This window comes from Lissotriton vulgaris, unplaced genomic scaffold, assembly GCF_964263255.1.
Source record: "Lissotriton vulgaris unplaced genomic scaffold, aLisVul1.2 SCAFFOLD_1664, whole genome shotgun sequence".
Taxonomy (NCBI): Eukaryota; Metazoa; Chordata; class Amphibia; order Caudata; family Salamandridae; genus Lissotriton; species Lissotriton vulgaris.
Genome location: NW_028248665.1, coordinates 494,795 through 513,123, shown reverse-complemented (window position 1 = coordinate 513,123; position 18,329 = coordinate 494,795). Strand labels below are relative to the sequence as shown.

General features: G+C 44.5%; 1 long non-coding RNA gene across 1 annotated transcript in view; it reads right to left on the bottom strand.

The window, feature by feature from the left end:
* Window positions 1–1,994: 1,994 nt before the first annotated feature.
* The window catches only part of LOC147663863 (uncharacterized), a 405,123-nt gene continuing 388,788 nt past the window's right edge, over window positions 1,995–18,329 (bottom strand). Inside the window, exon 3 of the long non-coding RNA XR_015305209.1 lies at window positions 1,995–2,104. This is a non-coding gene — a long non-coding RNA (uncharacterized LOC147663863). The remainder of the gene's footprint in view (window positions 2,105–18,329) is intronic.

Genomic DNA, 18,329 nt, shown 5'->3' with positions numbered 1-18,329 from the left:
AACTTCCATTCGGTATACATTTCTAAACCTATTTTAGGAGTCGGACAGCGTTTTGGTTTAGTACATAGCAAATGACTTTCAAGAAGTCAAAAACCCTTTGATTTTGCAAATTGGAGGGGTTGCAGCAACTGAACAGTTTAGTACATCTGGCTCTGTGTTTTTTTTTTATTGGAGGATGAAGCTCCTGCCCTGTGCTAGTATTTAACATGCTCTTGATTGATAACTGTGGTTGTGTCGTAAGCAGTAAACCATTTTATAATTGATCCAGGCTGCAATCTTTTGAGTTTTTTGCAAGTGTTTTGCAGGCCCCTGGCCACAGGAAAGCAGAGTTTGGGTGATTAATATAAAGTGATGTGTTTTAATCAACTGCCAATTACTTTAAGAATGTTTTAAGAAAACACTTTGTAACTGTGTTTGAGTGTGCAAAATGTACCCTAGTGGCATCAGGTGCAGGTTTCCAGCAAGTTCACAACACATTACAATGCCTTGTAAACATACATTTGTGACTAAATTATTTTTTTCCAGTCGATTAAAACACATTTCGGGCAAAAGACATACATAGTTCACCTGGTATACGAAGGTATTCTGTTATTTTGGAAAAGAAGTATAAATATAAAGGTCTTGCGAAATGTAGTTGTTTATGTTAAGAGCAATTGCATAGATCATATTTGCAATGCTATTTTACTGCCCGCTGCCTTATTACAATTCAATATCATGCCGGGTCCTTGTTGTTAAAACACCCCACAATGCACTGTAGGGAATACAAAAAAAAGCCATTCTATTGTACTGAAGTGGATCGTATTATTTTTTCTTGTGTAAATATTTTATTTGAAAACGAAGTGATGCATTCACGAAAAAAGCACTGAGCTCCAAGCACTCCAGTCTGTAGCCACACAGAAGTTAAAGGTCACTGTATGTAAAATGATGCTTTTGAACATTTTAATAAAGATACCAACAATTTAGCAGCCTCGCTAGCCACACAGAAGTTAAAGGTCACTGTATGTAAAATGATGCTTTTGAACATTTTAATAAAGATACCAACAATTTAGTAGCCTCGCTAGCCACACAGAAGTTAAAGGTCACTGTATGTAAAATGATGCATGTGAAGATTATAATAAAGATACCAACAATTTAGCAGCCTCGCTAGCCACACAGAAGTTAAAGGTCACTGTATGTAAAATGATGCATGTGAAGATTTTAATAAAGATACCAACAATTTAGACTGTGGTCCAAGAGAGGAGACCCAGGATTCTAATTAACCCCCTTTAAAGTCCAATACAAATAGGCCTTGGCCAGAGTATCCTGCGCAGCCTCAGTGTTTCAAGTGCAGGGTAATCAAAGCAACACCTGGAGAACCCTTCGAAGGGCGCCAGTTCTCACGAACAACTGGCAGCAGCTGAATCACTCATGAACCGGACACAATGGCGTTCTTGAACCCATCAAACAGACTCCCAGTACAGGGAAGGCGAGCTGGGGTGATGTGACTAGACAACCCAAAAGTAGAACTCTTTGCAGCCCCAAAACATTAGGGAAACACCATGGGCCTGAGCAACCACTACAAAGTGCTCAGATTTTGTGGAACTAGCTCGCAAGGGATACAGGCGTGAAGACTTTTGCACCAGAAACCCTTGTCAATCTCATCAAAGCCCCAGAAAGCCACCTTTAATATATTCATTACTCCCTACCTGTCCAATTGCGCCACACTAGCAATCAGTCTTCATTTAAAACTCCTTAAAACGATACATTCAATATGGTTTAATCTGGAATTGGCAATTGGATTTTTCCACTTTTAGAAATAGCCCCGGAACAATCTTTGGAGTAGCTGTCCCGCTCTACAAAACCTTTCATTTATCTGCGGTGCACAAATTCACACTCATGGAGCTACCAAATATGACAGCAAAACAATGTGCTTGATGCCGGCACCCGGAACCGACAACAGCCGCAATACACAATACTCAACAGCCACCATCACCCCTCATGGAGACAATGCGCCTACCTCCAGTGGACCACGAATGAAGTCTGCATGTTCATCCCCCACCTCCAGAGCCACGTCCACAGAGGCGAAGGGTCTGCTGGCCATCTGCTGCCTTTCACGCATGAGTTGCTGAGGAAGAAAGGAAGAAAGATTTATCTTCGAATAAAAGGGTAAAAGCAACAGTTCAAATCTCTACTGGTCGCTGGCAATTGCTTACACATTTTCTAATTGCTGATTTTAGGATATAACACAATTTATAAAATATACAGCACAAACACTTTTCAAATATTCCTAGAAAAGAACAGAAGGGAGAAGAGTAACCATACATAGTGCGGGAGCGTTTGTATATTTAAACTAAAATGTGCATTAATATTAGTCACTCTGTAACTCAATTCACATGAATACTGACGTGGATCTAATGCAATTTAAACAAAATCATAATGTGTGAAAGTGTTTTTCTAGCTTACGATAACTAAGCCTCATTTAGGCTTTGACATCATCTTGTTCAAAATGGATGCCGTATCATAATGTTCATTCTGTGTTTTTATTTCTTGACTGGCATTACATGGAACCAATCATCTGGTTCCATGCTATTGCTTGACCAGCTAATAAGGGTCAATTTTTACTCTACATTCATCGTCCTGAAGATGGTCTGATGGACTTATAAGCCACAACAGACCGAAACGTTGACAAGTTGCCATTTGTTCTGCCAGCAATTGTTTTCTGCCTTTCGTTTTTCACGGTCAAATTATCTGTTTGGAATAGATGTTGACACAAATGATTTGAAGGCTATCATTTTTTTAAATTATTTATCTTCCTTTGTCATTGTGTTTAGATATCAGTTTGTGTACCCTAAATTTTATTCAACCACATTAAATGAGGTTGAATTGAGAAATTTACACCATATTTTGCTAATTGGTTATGATTAAATTCTATATATACTTGAAATTTCTTGAGGAGCCATGTCCCGTACGAATCACTCGATTGAAACAAGTGTTATCCTGAGCAAACCCCTTCGGGTAGCATGTTGAAGTTAGTCTAAAGAAATTTACACCTGTGTTTTTCTAATTGGTTTTGATTAAATTATATATCAACTGGAATTTTGAATAAGTAAAATTGTTGTATAGATTCTTCACGTTAGTCACGATTTTGGGCTAATCATTTCAAGTAATTTTGCCAATTATTTCAACTTTGTTTCCTAAAGTTAATCCCTTTTAAACCTCTTTACCTATTAATATTTAACTGCCCAAGCCTCCAAGGGTAAAATGGGTTTCGCATTTTGTTTACAGTATGCTAAATTACACTTTTTGTTATTTCATCACTTTTTAATGGCCACCCTAGCCACAAGGAATTGTACCAAACTCACAATATGCTATAGAGTTTCCATCCATTTCCCTTATTGGTCTCATTTCTTCTACAGTGTAGTGATGTCAAGATCATGCTCACCTTTAATTCTTAATTTAAACCATAACCAAACACAGGCACTTTTCAACCTCCGTTGGCGAAGGGGACAAGGGACAAGAACATCTTGCCTACTTCAGCTATGCTATGAAGCAGATTCTACTGCAAACCAATCCATACCAAACACTTCAAATCACATAGATAAATATATTAGAGGCACTTCCTGCATCTTTCAAAGTAAAACCAGGGCAGTCTGATTATATTGATAAAGTGCGCATTTGCAAAAAACGGCCTCCTGGTGCTGCAAGAGAACTGAGCAACCACAGACATGAAATGATCGACATCTAAAAAGACACGGTGACATGCCATGCAGAGACGACAGAAGGAGAAAAACTAACATTTGACCAAATCTACAAACCATATCCTCCCAAGTTAAAAACAGGTTAGACTTTAATGCACTGATAGTTACGTTTTTAGTTATTTCCTGAACCTGGATAAATTCATCTGATTATGGAGATAAAATGGAGCTAATGCCAACCTTTTGCTACTATATTGCCGATGACTGGACACCTCGAGGAACCTTACTAATTCTGGAGACTTGGAGAAGAGATGCCGGAGAAACGTGGAGAGGCCTAGACGGATAATAATGATAAAAAAACTAACGATTGCGGGGCCAAAATTGTTAAGGGCCCTAAAACAAATGCATAACTTTGTGAAGAAAATGCATTTTCGAACCAGCAACCAGGGTAGATTCTGTAAACGATGGGAAACAGATACATGTAGCGACACATTCAGGAACAGATACGCAGCACTATTCTAAACAAGCTGAAGAAGTTGAGTAGAATAGGCAAGAAGACCCAGGTAATGAGCAATGCATTTACCCAGCAGAGCTCCTGACATGGCTCCATTCATAGTAAAGGAAGATGAATTTGGTCAACAATAAAAAAGGGAGGGTTATTCTTTACAACTTCTGAATTAGGAATCAAGAGGATGTAAATGTATCAACACTTCCTTTTTTGAGTCCAAACCACTATAGAAGTTTCAAGGGATGAATTAAGCAGCTGACAATCACTTGGCTAATTCAGGAGCCGCTAAATGGATCACGCACACAGGACATGGATCATCAGGAGAGCCTAATTTAACAATATTCACAGCTTTTAGAATAAATTCAGATGAGACAGACCTGAAAACAGAAAAGGTATGAACTGATGGCTGTTATTCTGTAGCTGTGGCTAAAGATGTCTCAAGGTACAAAGAAAACTACTGGTAAATTGCCTGAATTTTCTCTATAAAATACTTGGAATGTATACAAGTGGACCGTCCATCAGGGTGTCTTCTTGTAGGAAAGTGAGGTCTTGAATAGAGTGCAACCCCTCTGATGAACCCCCGACCGTGCTTTACAGTAGATACACTTCTAGCTTTAATGGTCATCCACTCACAATGCACCCACATTCTATCCAGTCTCTTGCACCTCAGTGCCTTTTCAGATGTTTTAACCACTTTAGGCTGTCAGTCTAACCCTATGGGTTTACCAAGTATCCCGTTGTGGGGCTCAATGCATCACTATGGAAAGCAGATTATAAAATATCAATATCCTAGCACAACAACACAACAAATCAGGAACTCAAGAGATAAAACATTAAGGTACTGCCTAGTTTAGAGCTACGGCTAGGCGTGGAGTTGCCATGTAATGGTGTTAATGTTTAGACATTCATTGAAATAGAGGAGAGCTTCTTGTTCTTGTGCAACCTGTTACTGAAGGAATGTGTAAGTGAGCCCCACATCCTTTCTGGTCTGAATCACATGATTCCCCACAGCAGCTATGGCACACGGATTTTCAAAGTTGCTAGGAAAATGCCTTTTTCTGTTTTGTTGCTTTCTCTTCCCTGGCAACATGCTGGAGTTAACCTTATTCCATACGTTTTCTACAATACGTGATAATTGGAGTTTAGGCAATGTTTTGATCTAGAAAGATCTGCTTGGAGAGCGTTGCCAAGCAAGGTACCTGTAAGGGATATATATGTACCCTGGACAACAAAAAAGGACATGGTGAAAACTGTTCAGGAGAGACCGATCACATGAATTATCGCAATGAGGGAAATATGTCAAGCGTATGAAACTAACTTCCAGAATGCCATTCTTGATTCAATTATTTTAGTAACTTTTCTACGCACACATCTACCACCTGGATGTCCCTAGAGTCTAGACATTTCCAGTCTGGGATTCTAGTTGACTGGAGTCAAGATTGACTGTAGTAGTGTGAGTGATTGGTTATAGAAAATCATGTCTGCCTATTGTATGCCTCTTTCTAATCATGTTGTGGATCTTAGTAGTTCACTTTGTTCCACAGATGCTCTATTTCATTTACTCATAGACCAGACCCGGTGGATCGCCTTTAGCTATTCCTGCTGTGGTCCTGTTTTGGGTGTTTTTTAGTCTCTTTCTTCACATCTCCTCTGCACACCCTCTTGTCTTTTTAAGTGTTGCCTACTAGACAGCATGGTTAAAACTATTGGTAAAGCCAAAAGATCTCAAAGGCGAGACACATTGGCTTTGTCAATGCTTGTGTTGGTCTGTTCTCTGCTTTTGATGGGCAAATTCCCCCCTCTCCGTCCTCTGTAGTCTAATCTAGTGCTGATTCTCTTTAATCACCACCCACCCCTTCTTTTTTCAACTTTGTTTTAACAAAAGACTATTAAAGATCCATCTCTCTCCCTGGGCTCCTCCTCCATGCCACTTACTGAGCCAAATGTTGTACCTCTCCTACTTTATTTTTTATAATACTTACATCCTCAAACAATTCTCCCGTAAATATTTGTCCTTATTTATTTTCTTCTCCTTTGAATCCCAGCAATAAAAACTAAAGTCTTCTTGTCTCCTGAGACTAACAAATTAAATACCCGGAGACTTTGTTATGGGAACAGCTGTCATTTGAAGTTCTTGACAAGCTGAACTGTGTTATGAAGCACTATTTTAAAAATGTTATCATTATTACAGGGTTTCCAATCCAACCCTCATAAAAATTGTAGTTTTGTGTAAAGGTGACCACAATGCACCTGAGGGAATTGGACACAACGATTCAACAGTGGCGGCTGGTGACATTTGAAAGTAGTGCGGCGTAAAATTTGGTTGCAAGTGTAATGTCACCATGACATACTACTAAACTATTCCCTGGGTCACTATTAACTAATTGCATGCTACTCGGATAACCAGTTCTGCAGGACATGTTTTGCATATTCCACAAGACACTATTAGCAAGTTTTCTCAGACACTATCACCCAGTTTCTTTAGATACTTTTAACTACCAGATCGATTAGTATCTATTAACCAACTCCCTGAGGCCCTATTAACCAATTTCTTGAGGTACTATTTACCAACTACATGGAACACTATCAGCTAGTACCCTAGTAGCACACTATTAAACAGTTCCTTCAGAATCACTAATCAGCAGTTTCTTTTAACCATTTCCCTGAGACACTATTAACCTGTGTCTAGAGGTCCTATTAATCAAATATGTAACACACAATTAGCCAGTTCTTTTTAAGACTCTTTTTTTCTAGTTCTATCATACATACTTCACCAGTCTCTGTGAGTCGCTTGGTCTTTACTTTTCCAGACTCCACCACTACCACGGTGAGCAGTAAACTAGCCCCTTGGGCCAGCCTCCCACAGGGTCAATGATTGACAGAGGTTGGCTTGTTCGGGGTGTTTGGCAAGCAGGGGAGGTCTGTGGCTCTGGCCTGTATGTGCGCCTAAGGGCCGTTTGTGATTTTCACTTCAATTGAGCCAAGAGTTGCTTAATTTGTAACGCTACAGGTGACCAAACGATAATTAATAATCCTTGTCAAAATATACAGCGAGCGTAGAAAATTTAGGAACCTGGTACGTTAAGTTTTTGTTTATTCACTTAGCTCTATTTTGCTTTGATGTTCAGCTTTTGTGCCCCCAAACGCCGCTATCAGTTGCGAAAGCACAGCAAACATCTGAGGGTTATTTCTCTAATCTGTTCTTATTTATGGATTGAAAAAAAGGCACATGTAAACTGTGATTCGTCACATACACCAACAGGAAACAAATCACTTTAGGCTTTATAAAGGTCCCTTTCGTTTCCATGTGCAGTCTGTAATAAAGCTTGACACATACAGAAATATGTAATTAAGAACTGAAATAACAAGAAGTTAGGGTGAATGGGGCCTCTGCCCTGTGCCCTTTACTGGTCTGAGTGCCCTCTGAGCTCAGACTCTCTGTATTGCAGGACACTTCACTTAAAGCTGACCCGATCACTCTCGCCTATGAAACTTTACTCCTAAAACAATAACATTCTACGTGGCAGTCTAGAGGTTTACTCTCTATTTATGAAGTAACAATCATTCGGAAATCACACTACTCCATTCACACAATGTTCCTCCTAGACAGAAAGTGAACCTGGCCTGGTTAGAGCGGATGACTTCGTGGCCGAGCCATGCTTATGTAAAGGAATGGGAAGGGGAAGCGCCGCTCCCAGGCCCAGCTCTCAGTCATGGTTGTTAAGCGCTGTTCCTTGAGGACTTCAGCAATGACAGTTTTTGACGATAACCACCGTCTGTTCTAAACAATCAATTATCTATAGATGAATTCTATATCATGTACCAGTCGCGGCCTGCATTACGGGGGGGTGCGGGGGGGGGGGGGTGGAAATGGGGTTGTTGCGGTGGCGTGGATGGTGGGCAGGGCAGGACTGGGAACCAGAACCGGCCCTGGCAAAGTGCTCGGCTGGCCCCCCTCCCCCCCCGGGAGGAGAGGGGAGGGGGAGAGGTGCGACCGCGCTCAGTGACAGGGCCGGTTTTCGGCCGTTTTTGTTTCAGGGCCGTTTTTGCAGCATAACGGCCCTGTAACAAAAACGGCCCCAGGGGCCCAAAACCGGCCCCCAACCATGCGGCCCACCGGGGAATTGCCCGGTGCCCTCAACGGCCAGTCCGGGCCTGATGGTGGGGGGGAGGTGGGATAAATAAATAAATAACTTACCTTGGATTTGAGACTCGAGACTTGCGACTCCCGCCGTCGCTACATTCGAATTCCTCTGGCTGAGCTCGTCATCAGGAAGGCGGCAGGCAGCCTCCCTCCCCTCCACAGCAGCCAGCGCTGTGATTGGTTCGGCCGGCTGCCCTACTGACGTCATTTCTCTCTGTATGCTGCAAGACAGCAGCATACAGAGAGACAGGGAGAGTGGGAGGGGTTACTCGAGGGCAGGGGGGAGCGGCTTGCCTACTGTGTTAATACTGTTTGTTTGGGTAGCCTCTCAGGCTGCCCAAACAGACAGTATTACCAACAGTGGGCAAGCCGCTCCCCGCTGCCCTCGAGTAACACCGCCCACACAGAAACTATTGCTTTCTCGGCGTGCGAGAAGGCAAGGCAGAAACAAATGGTAGTTATTATCATTGGCAATAATAACTACCTTTGTTTGCCTCCTCGCACGGCGAGAAAACAGGGGGGCCGGCGCCCAAACGCCCCCATGGACCAGCCGCCACTGCGATTCAATGATTTTTAATATGTTCGTAACGCAATAATCCTGTACCCGCACCACGGACTGCATCTGATGGTCTAAGGGGTCCAAGCTATTCTGGAACACAATATTCTGGAACCAGGGGGGATGATGACTTTTCAAATTGGTGGGGCGTGCAAGTTTGACAGGAGTTCAACCTACCAATCTGACTGACATAAGGGGGTTCAGAGGGGCTTTCCTGCAAGACAATTTTGAAAAACAACGGCAAATGGCACATTTTCAAGCTAATTTTAATGAAGAATTTGATGAAAAGACAATAAGGGCATTCCTCAAAGTCATTAAAGTACCGTAGACACATTTTGCACTATTTAGGGGGTGATGAAGTTCAAGTTGACATGCCTGGAGATAAGGGAAGCAGAGAGGAGATGAACACAACGCACCTCTGCAATACGTGGAGTACATAAACAAAGGAAATCGCCCACTGTAACTTGAAGTAAAGAAAATAATCCCTTTACAACAAACCCACTGCCTGACCTTATGTCAGCCTTATCAGATCGCGCCTCAATTCAAGGCACATGCAGCACCACACGATATGTAGGCTTGCCTCCGACTCTCATTTTTTTCACTTTAGAAGAAGCTCCGCATTCCCTAAAATGTTGTTGGGGGGAGGGAGGGGGCACTGAGAGCTTGAGCAAAAACTCGAACAAGGTACTTGGCTCGGGCTCGGCTCGAGGTTCTCTTGGAACCTCGAGCCCAAAACGAGCCGAGCTTGCATTCGTCCTAAGCCTGCAGCCAAGCTTTAACCTCATGCACTACGGATTTAAGACAATGCAGTGGCATTACATGAAAAAAGGAGAGAGAATGGGGTCCTGGGGGGGCGGCCGACCGAAGGGAGGCTTGCCCCGCCCGGGGGAATTTGGGGGCCGGGGAAAGGGGGGGGGGGTAGAGATGGCGCAGCTCGGGGACGGGTTTGGGTGTTTTTGGTAGCTTTTGGGCTGGGGGGCGGGGCTTGGTTGGGCTTCCCCTGGGCTGGGCGTTGGTAACCGGCCGGGCACGAGGCAGAGACACCATTTTAAGTGTGGTGTCTCGGCCGCCGGGCGGGGGGTGGCGGATGGACAATTTTTCCCCTCCCTCCCTCCCTGGGTCATGTTACGGGGGGGGCCCCCCAGGGGCAGGTATTGCCCCTTTCGGGGGAGTGTCTTTTGGCGGGGGAGTTTGGGGTCGTCGGGGATTTTGGACAATGTTTTGTTGGAGGCTGGTGCACAAAGGGGGTTTTGGGATTGGGTGGGGGGTTTCGCGTGTCGCTGGAGCAGGTGTGAGGTGCATTCTGCATGTAGGGGCGGTTCTTCCTAATATATGGGGGAAGAGTAGGAGAACTGTTTGGATTATCGGGGGTAGGTCAAGCACAATAAAGTATTTAGCCAGGTGGAGAGGCAAATTGACGTTTTGCTAATTGTTACTGTTTGTGGATTGTGGGAATCAGTTAGGGGAGGGGGTGGAGGTGAGTCAGGAAATTACATATTGATGAGGTTCAGATTGTGCGGCGCAGGCCAAGGATGTTATTGTGTAGGATGCACCTGCTTCCAATAAAGCGGCCTTTATCACACTTACATTGAGTCGCGGGTCGGTGCTTTCTTCCCCCCCCCTCCCTTTCCCCAATGGGCCCCAAATAGTTACCTTTCGAGTTGGTGAATTACACAATGTGAAACGAGAAAACCAGGGCTCAGCCCCGGCTTCACAGTTTGACCAAATTGTGCGACGCTAGAACAACATTTTATTTCAATGTGGCTATGAGCCTCTTTTTTTAACCCATGCTCGAGTACCTTCAAATACATTAGTTCAGGATATGCGCTGTGCAAAAACCTCGATTTTTATTTTATAGACTATAATGCTAGTCCGTCCGTCATAAGATTCTAGGCCACATATAGGGTGTCCTTGCCAACCAACTTGCTAGTGTCACACCACGGGGAGGGCATACATGTTTCTAAATTCCTATTTAGAAATGACCACTTTCAAATAATGCCTCTCAATGCCCTGATATATTCTGAGGCTGCACGCTTCCATATGTTAAAGAAATACGCTATGCAGAAGAGTCTTTATCATGTTTTAGATTATATTTGTTGCTTGATTTACATGCCAACTATTTACAAGAATCAAGGCTTGGCTCAGGCAATAGGTTCTTAGAGCCAAGCCAACCTTAGCTCGACTCTCCCAGTTGATCTGTCGGTTCTCATAACTCTAATGTCGAGTAGTAAATGCTTACACTCCCATTATTTTGTTTTTTCACAGCAGCTCCTGTCACTGTTAAAATAAAACTAAAATCTCACATTTTTTCAACAGGAAAAAAAAAGCCTTTCCATTTTCTGAAAAATACGCAGTGGCGGCTCCTCCACTAAGGAGGAGGAACGTCGCCCCACTGCTTCACAGCAGTGAAGTAAAGGAAACATAAAATGATACACTTGTGTTAACATTTTATGTTATTATCATTTTATATTTCCTTCTGCTGCAGCTTTGCGTTTGGGGCGGTGCTGCTCCGACGACAGAGAAGCAGGGGAGGAGTGGTTTGCCCACTGCTAAGTGCAAATGACAGTTTGGCCGATCCTCCTGGGCCACCCAAACATTCTAGCTCTCTTCACATCGTCTCCATCCATGCTGCATTACAGCCTGCGTGGAGAACATGCCCAGGCCCTCATTCCCTGGGTGAGCGGTGATCCGTGGCGCTCAGACCAATCCCAATGCTGTATTGCAGAATTGTGATTGGCTCTCGGGAGGCAGGAAGCTGGGTGTTTGCTGCTGCCTCCTGCATTCTGCTGCAGTACTGGAGTCAGGAAGAAGAGAATGGTGAGGTGGCTGCCCACCAGTCGTCACAGGTAAGTGTTTTTTTTACTTTTTTCGTCCCACCTGAACCCACCGCCCTGGTCCGGAAGCAGCTGCTACTGAAAATACTCCCTGGAATCCTTAATGTACACAAAGAAGAAAATCACACAGCAACTTCACACATACCAGTCTAACTGATCTCGTTTCTGTGCACGAGAAATGTGAACTTGTGTGCAGCTTTCAAAGTGTGGAAGGATGGTCAGGGGTACACTGGAGACAGCAACTCTTTTCAATTAACCAATGAAGGGTCTCGAGAGCCAACGTTGTTTATTGTATTTCTACTTCTTACCAAGGGCTGACAAGAGGTATCACAACTTACAACATACACCACTCTTCTAGAGCAAAATGGCAACCACCACCCATGGGTGTGAACCAGCAAGGCTCTCTCACCTGGCAGCTGGTGTCCTGCGGCATCCCAGCCTGGCAACAATGCACACTGCTGTACAGTGGCTGCTTGTGCGCGACAGAGTCGACATCTTTCTTAGTTTATTATGTACACCATTTTAGAATGAGGAACGTTTCCATTGAACAATATTTTGATAAAATGTGGGCCAAACATTTAAAAAAACAGGAAATTAAGTGCAGTGATCAGCACGACGAGCTCGAGAAAAGCCAAACACTCGCTCATTGGTATAACTACAGGTTTGTGTGTGGCGCTGGTCCATGCGGAGAGGCTGGATGAGCAGGATGGAAGAACTGACCTAGGGAAGTGACTCAACTGGCGCTGCAGCACACTGGCCCCACCAAACTGCACATCATCAAAACCGCTCATTGGCTACATCCGTGCCGGCTGTACATGAATCAGAGCTTTGATCTGAGAATTAAAACTTTAAGGTAGGGGGCCCAAGCTTCCCTCCAGAAGAGTACATTACAGTTGAAAATGTATCTGTCAACAGATATCTGCCAAAGTGGCACCGGTGTGTCTACTCTGAATGACGTGATGTCGAGTAGAGTTGAGTTCAATGGTACATTAACTACCGCCGCTGACAGCGCCAAGTCCATACTCAGGGCCTTCAAGCACGTGCTCTGGCTGGATGACGAGGTGACAAAGGTGAAACTCTTGCCGACTCCCTTAGTGCACAACACGTTGACTGGTGCTGTGCACAAGGTAAAGAGCATTGCGTCACCAGCAAGGGGAAGCAACATGACCAATCACTGTGTGGGTTCAACATATAGCCACACAGTGATAGGCTGCGCTCTGTAGACCTCCCTCCCCTGTGCTGCCTTTTGAGAGTGGACTGCATGAACAGGCCAAACTGACTGCTGAGACCAAAACCAATCATTGCATTGCTCTCATGCTGCTTATAGCAATAAACAGCATGAGAGCATCACAAGGATTTGTCTGGGCAGATGAACCCAGCGCTCCAAATGAGACCAGAATGGCTGTGCTGTGTTCCTCCTCATTCCAGAACATAGCTTGGGATCAAATGGCCTATAGTGCGTATATTGGGCTGGCAATCGTAAGAGACCTGTCCATCTCGACATGTGCACTTGACTTACTCCTTGATACTGCCTGCTAGCGTGCCAATGCCATTTTATAGGATTGCGCCCACCCTAGGGTATAACACCCAATTAACACAGCTTCCAGGCTTGGAGAAAACAAAAATACAAATGCAGCTAGTACTTGTAAGTAAGGGTTGTGGGGAGGGTTACAGTGAGGTGGCAATTACGCTTTACCCCATTGGATGAACCTCTCTTGTCTGGAACACTCTGTCTCCACTGAGCAGCTTACCACTAACTACACCTTTTGTCACAAGGGGAAGGGGCTAAGGAAGCCATAAAGGTCAAGGGGTCGATACTGCTAACAGTGTAATGATGTTATTCGCTCTACTGGAAGGAAGAGACGCAGCAATGAAGCCAGTTTAACACAAAGAGCGTATCCTATAGATGAGGAATACAGCAATCTCAAACCCAATCACTCCAGGAACTGATAAGTACCAAACCCTGAGCTCTACCAATGTTCACTGAAGCACGGATAGGTCGACTTTTATGCTTGCCACAGTGGAATGTTATCAGGAGTGAGTACAGGATGGGCTTCAGCTGGGCCAGGTGGTCGCAGGAGATACACAGGCCAAATCCTCTAAGAGTGCTTGAAGGCAACTGGTCCATCCTAAGACAGATTTCCTGTAGTTGTTGTGCACTTTGCTGCATCCATTCTCATCCCAGCAGAGATGCAGCCCCAGAGATAGATGAACTTCCCTTTGGACTGTACGTGGTCTTATCTTTATCAAACCAAACCTGGTGATCTGATGTGCAGAAAAGCTTGTCTGCATTGAGCAAGTGATGGACCCACCCTGGGTCGCAGAGCAAGACAGTGAAATGACAGTGATGAGGGTCAGACAAGTGAGGGAAGACTACAGAAGTGAGTACCATCTTATTGATGAAAACACGGTAGATTTCCTATTACAATAAATGCCGTGGCTAATTAGCACAATAATTCCTGCTCAAAAGAAGATGTAGAAATGATGAACCAAGAGGGATATTTCAACTCTACATTCCTTTTATTAAATGAATCCTGCAGGCCTTGCGTGGCTCAAAACAAGGTGCAACGTGCAACCAGCCACAGCAGGTGATATGCAACCTAGACACAAGGCTGCACACACTATAAGGAGGTAGTAATCGTAAGGAGTACTGCCTCAATCCTAAGAAGCTTTGCAAGCCACAGGAGTAGGAGAAGACAATTATGTTGTAAAAGAGCGAAAAGCTGGTTAGGAAAGTTTGGACTATGTGGAAAATAGTTGTGTATAATGTGAGATAAGATTCATGTACACTTACTTCATATCTCCTTTTTTGTGGGCACAGTGCATCATTTCTATCAGACTCTGTGGTGTGTGTGTGTGTCATGCATGCTTTGTGCACCATCCATAGTACGCTACCCGGGTTCCATATTGGGAAATCAGGATTGGTGGGACACCAGCGATGGTGAATAACCTTCTTAAAGAATAGTTGCTTTAATCTGAACAAAACACACGCTCCTTCTTGACTGCCTACCCTGAAAACACTGTTCTTCTCCCATGAGTTTAACCTTTACTTTATGCTTTAAAAGACTATCGCTTTGCCGCTTAAACGCCTCTTCCAGCCTGGTGGAGGAGAGAGCAGGTTGTCTCCCAAGTGGATAAAACCAGAACAGATTTCAAATGCCAACGGCTTGCTGTGCAGCGAGCAATGAACAAAAAGCTTCGAGACTTCATGTGTGCTTTAAAAAAACACAAGACTGTATTTAGTGCTTTCAAATGAGCAGTCAACGCACAACCTAAGTGAATTCCACATAATGTAGTTGTCATCGGGCTTAGCACAGGCCATATGCTTAAGTGTTTCGAATTTGCAAAAAATGACGTTTACTTTTGCTCTGGATCCAAAGTGTTGAGTCTATTGCGGCAAAACAATTCCAAAGAAATGTGTTTCTTTGAAGGAAAACAGTGGAATGAACCTCTCCTCTCCATATGAGACAACAAGCAGGACCCAATGATCTGCAACGACTCCCTCTCATGTGCCGGAGACAGCGATTGTGGGAAAAGCTCTGTCTGCGGGAGCTTGAGTGGGTGCCAGGAATACCATAAGGAAGAAGGATGTTGTCGGATATTCTGGAGATGATACCTTTTCTAATGGAGACAGAAAAGACTCAACTGGGAGTGAAATAACCCTTTCGGGGACCTACAGGTCAAGGCAAGAGATGGGACTCTCCGACTAGGCAGAGGACTTACGGTGCTGTGTGTCTGGACCGGTACTCCTTTATTGCATATTTTACTTCTGTGTCAAGGCCCAACAAGAAACTGCAGTTGTTTCAGAGTGCTAACCATTTGACTGAGAGGGGTTTGAAAACATATCTGTATATCATGGGAAGCTACAGGATTTGCTCCTGGGCCCTAAAATGCAATAACTATGAGACTTACCCCCCACCCCCTTAAATATGAGACGGCTTCTCGCGCCTCATCTTCCTGATATGACCATGAGTTTTAGCAAAGCATAAAAGGAATTAATGTAGTTATTAAGCTCGTTCGCGCTGCCACTGACACAACCATATATCCACTCTGAACTTTTCTATGGAAAGCATAAACAGAGCTATAACAATCTGATGTAGACAAATGGTCTATGACGATCTACATTTTACACCTTGGAAAGAATACGCTCTCCCGCAGACTGGTGTCAGTGGTAAACGTGGGGTATAAACAGGATGCAGCAGGGGGGCAAATCCCTTTACATACCTGGGCTAAACATATGAACGATGTCATTGGTAATACGGGGTGGTCCACAAAACCCATTCCATAACATCAGATAGGACTTTCAACATTTTTATTCAAAAGTTAACAGACCTACTAACAGGCTTGCCGCCAGCGTGTATCACGAAATTGGCACACAGGCTCCTGGTGAAAAATCATAATTGCACGGAGGAGTCTAAGGTGAGTTAGAAGTGCCTACAGGTCGCATTGGGAGGACACTAGGGCCATGGAGGTGCCAGGGATGTTGGATACCGGGTACCACTTCCTGTGGGGAGAAGGGGAAAGGCAGGTAGTGAAGGGAAGAACGGATAATATGATATTTTAACATGTAGCCTTTGCAACCAATTAAGCTACAACACCTTTCTCCTTGTCACCAATTGTTTGTGGCAGACTTTAAAAAAAATATGTATGAGTTATCTGTCAGACTGCTTTTCATAACTCCGCCCCTTGTGACTCCACCACCTTTTTGTTGCCACAACTTGACCCCCCCCCCCCCAATTTGTGGGTTCTCAGAGTACAGTTTTTCCAGTTCCAACACTGATTCCACGTTGTGCCTCTCTAATCCACTACCAGACATTCCCTGTCTCTTTACCTCACTCTTGCCGGTTCCTGCTTTCTGGCGCCTTTCTGTCTAACTTCTGCCTGCCTTCCACTTTGTGTGTTCTCCCTCTCTTGCCCGTGGTCAATGTCTGCTGATGAAAAATAAGTGCCGGTTCCAAAAAAATTAGTGCTGTTGGGCCCTCCCCCGGGTCAAATTAAGCACCATTCTCACACATATACAACTTGGCATCATGCACACACGCAGACTCAAGAGAGCAACAGTCAAGCAGAGAATGGAGAACTGCATCTGAAGTCTGCTGGAGCCACAGTCAGTAAGCAGCTTAGAAGTTGTGAATAAAAAAAGCATGTATGCCTGAATGTGACTGTCAATAACCTTGTGAGTGTCATCGATAGGTTTGCGCCTTAATCATTTCTCCATGCAGACATGGTTCATGTTTTTATTTGGGCTATTTTCGCAGATAGTCGTTTATCTTCTGCAAAAAAGAGCGCCATTTCCCCATTCGCGCCCGCCGCTTACAGCTCAAACAGTGCGAAGAGCAGGTGGAGGTGAAATAAGGAATTTGGCGATGACAGGGCAGCCAGAGAGACAAATAAGGGAATCGGGCTTAAAGCAGGGAAGACGAGCTCATCCGTGACACGGGGAATACATCTCGGAGACGAAAGGGCGCCCGAAGGTCAGCCCTGTGCACACCCCACCACCCATGAAGCCAAATACCCCGTGTACTTAATCTCTGCTGGGAAAATCAAAACGGCCGAAAGGATACATTTTTCTCGGCTTTCGGAAAAGGTCACTTTCCCTTCAGACCCTGGAGTCGAGGCGTGCAGAGGGATTGTAGAGTCAGTGATAAAATGTGATGCTGTGAAGAGAGCCGTGTTTGCTCTTTTTACAAGGTTACCCCGGAAATATCATTTCTATTCCGGCTGCTGCTTCGTGGCCGGTGTTTGCGTTAGTCCCTGCGTCTTTCAAGCGTCCCTCGGGCCCTGACATATGCGGACTTTCGCACCAAAAGCAAAACTTTGCCCTGTTGGGACTTTCGGAAAACCTGGAGGAGCGTCGCTGGGGGTGTTTTAAGGCTTCTTGGTATCTGGTTAGGGTGCGCGGAGAACTGCATTTACATATTGCTTCTTCGTGTTCCTAATCTTGTCATGGAGGCCTGAGATAGTCACGTGATTTCTGTCAGGGACTAGGCATGTAGCAACTCTATGATCCAGAGGAGGTGCTTGACTCCACCCACTCCTAAGGACAGTAAATTAGGACATGAAGGGCTCTCTGATGGCTTACCCATGATTCTGTACCACATCAAATCTATACCAGTCATATGATTTCTGGCAGCAACTAGGCAGTAGTGCAGTTCGTTCAATGGAGGGCCGCTCGTGCCCTCCCCACGTAGCAGCTCTATGATCTACAGGAGGTGTTTGGACTCCACCCACTCCTAAGGACAGTATATCAGGACATGAAGGGCCTCTGATGGCTTACCCATGATTCTACACCAAATCAAAGCTATACCGCTAATGAGGCTTCAGGGGTTGGTGTTATTGACAGGGCAACAATCATCTTTGACTAAGTGGTCTCTGAATTCCAGAGAGTAACCAAGGAAACAGAAATAGGTGCGAGACATTACTTCTTCCAGATGCCAAACACCCTTTTCCTGTTCTCAGACCATGTGAGGAACATCTTCTCGAATAAGGAACCGACCATGCTGCATGTCGGCATAGGCTGAACGCCCTCAATAAAGAGGGGAGCCCTCTGACTAATGAAGCCAGCACGCGGTTTAACTTGTGAACACAGCATCTCTGGCTCCTCGATGGGAGA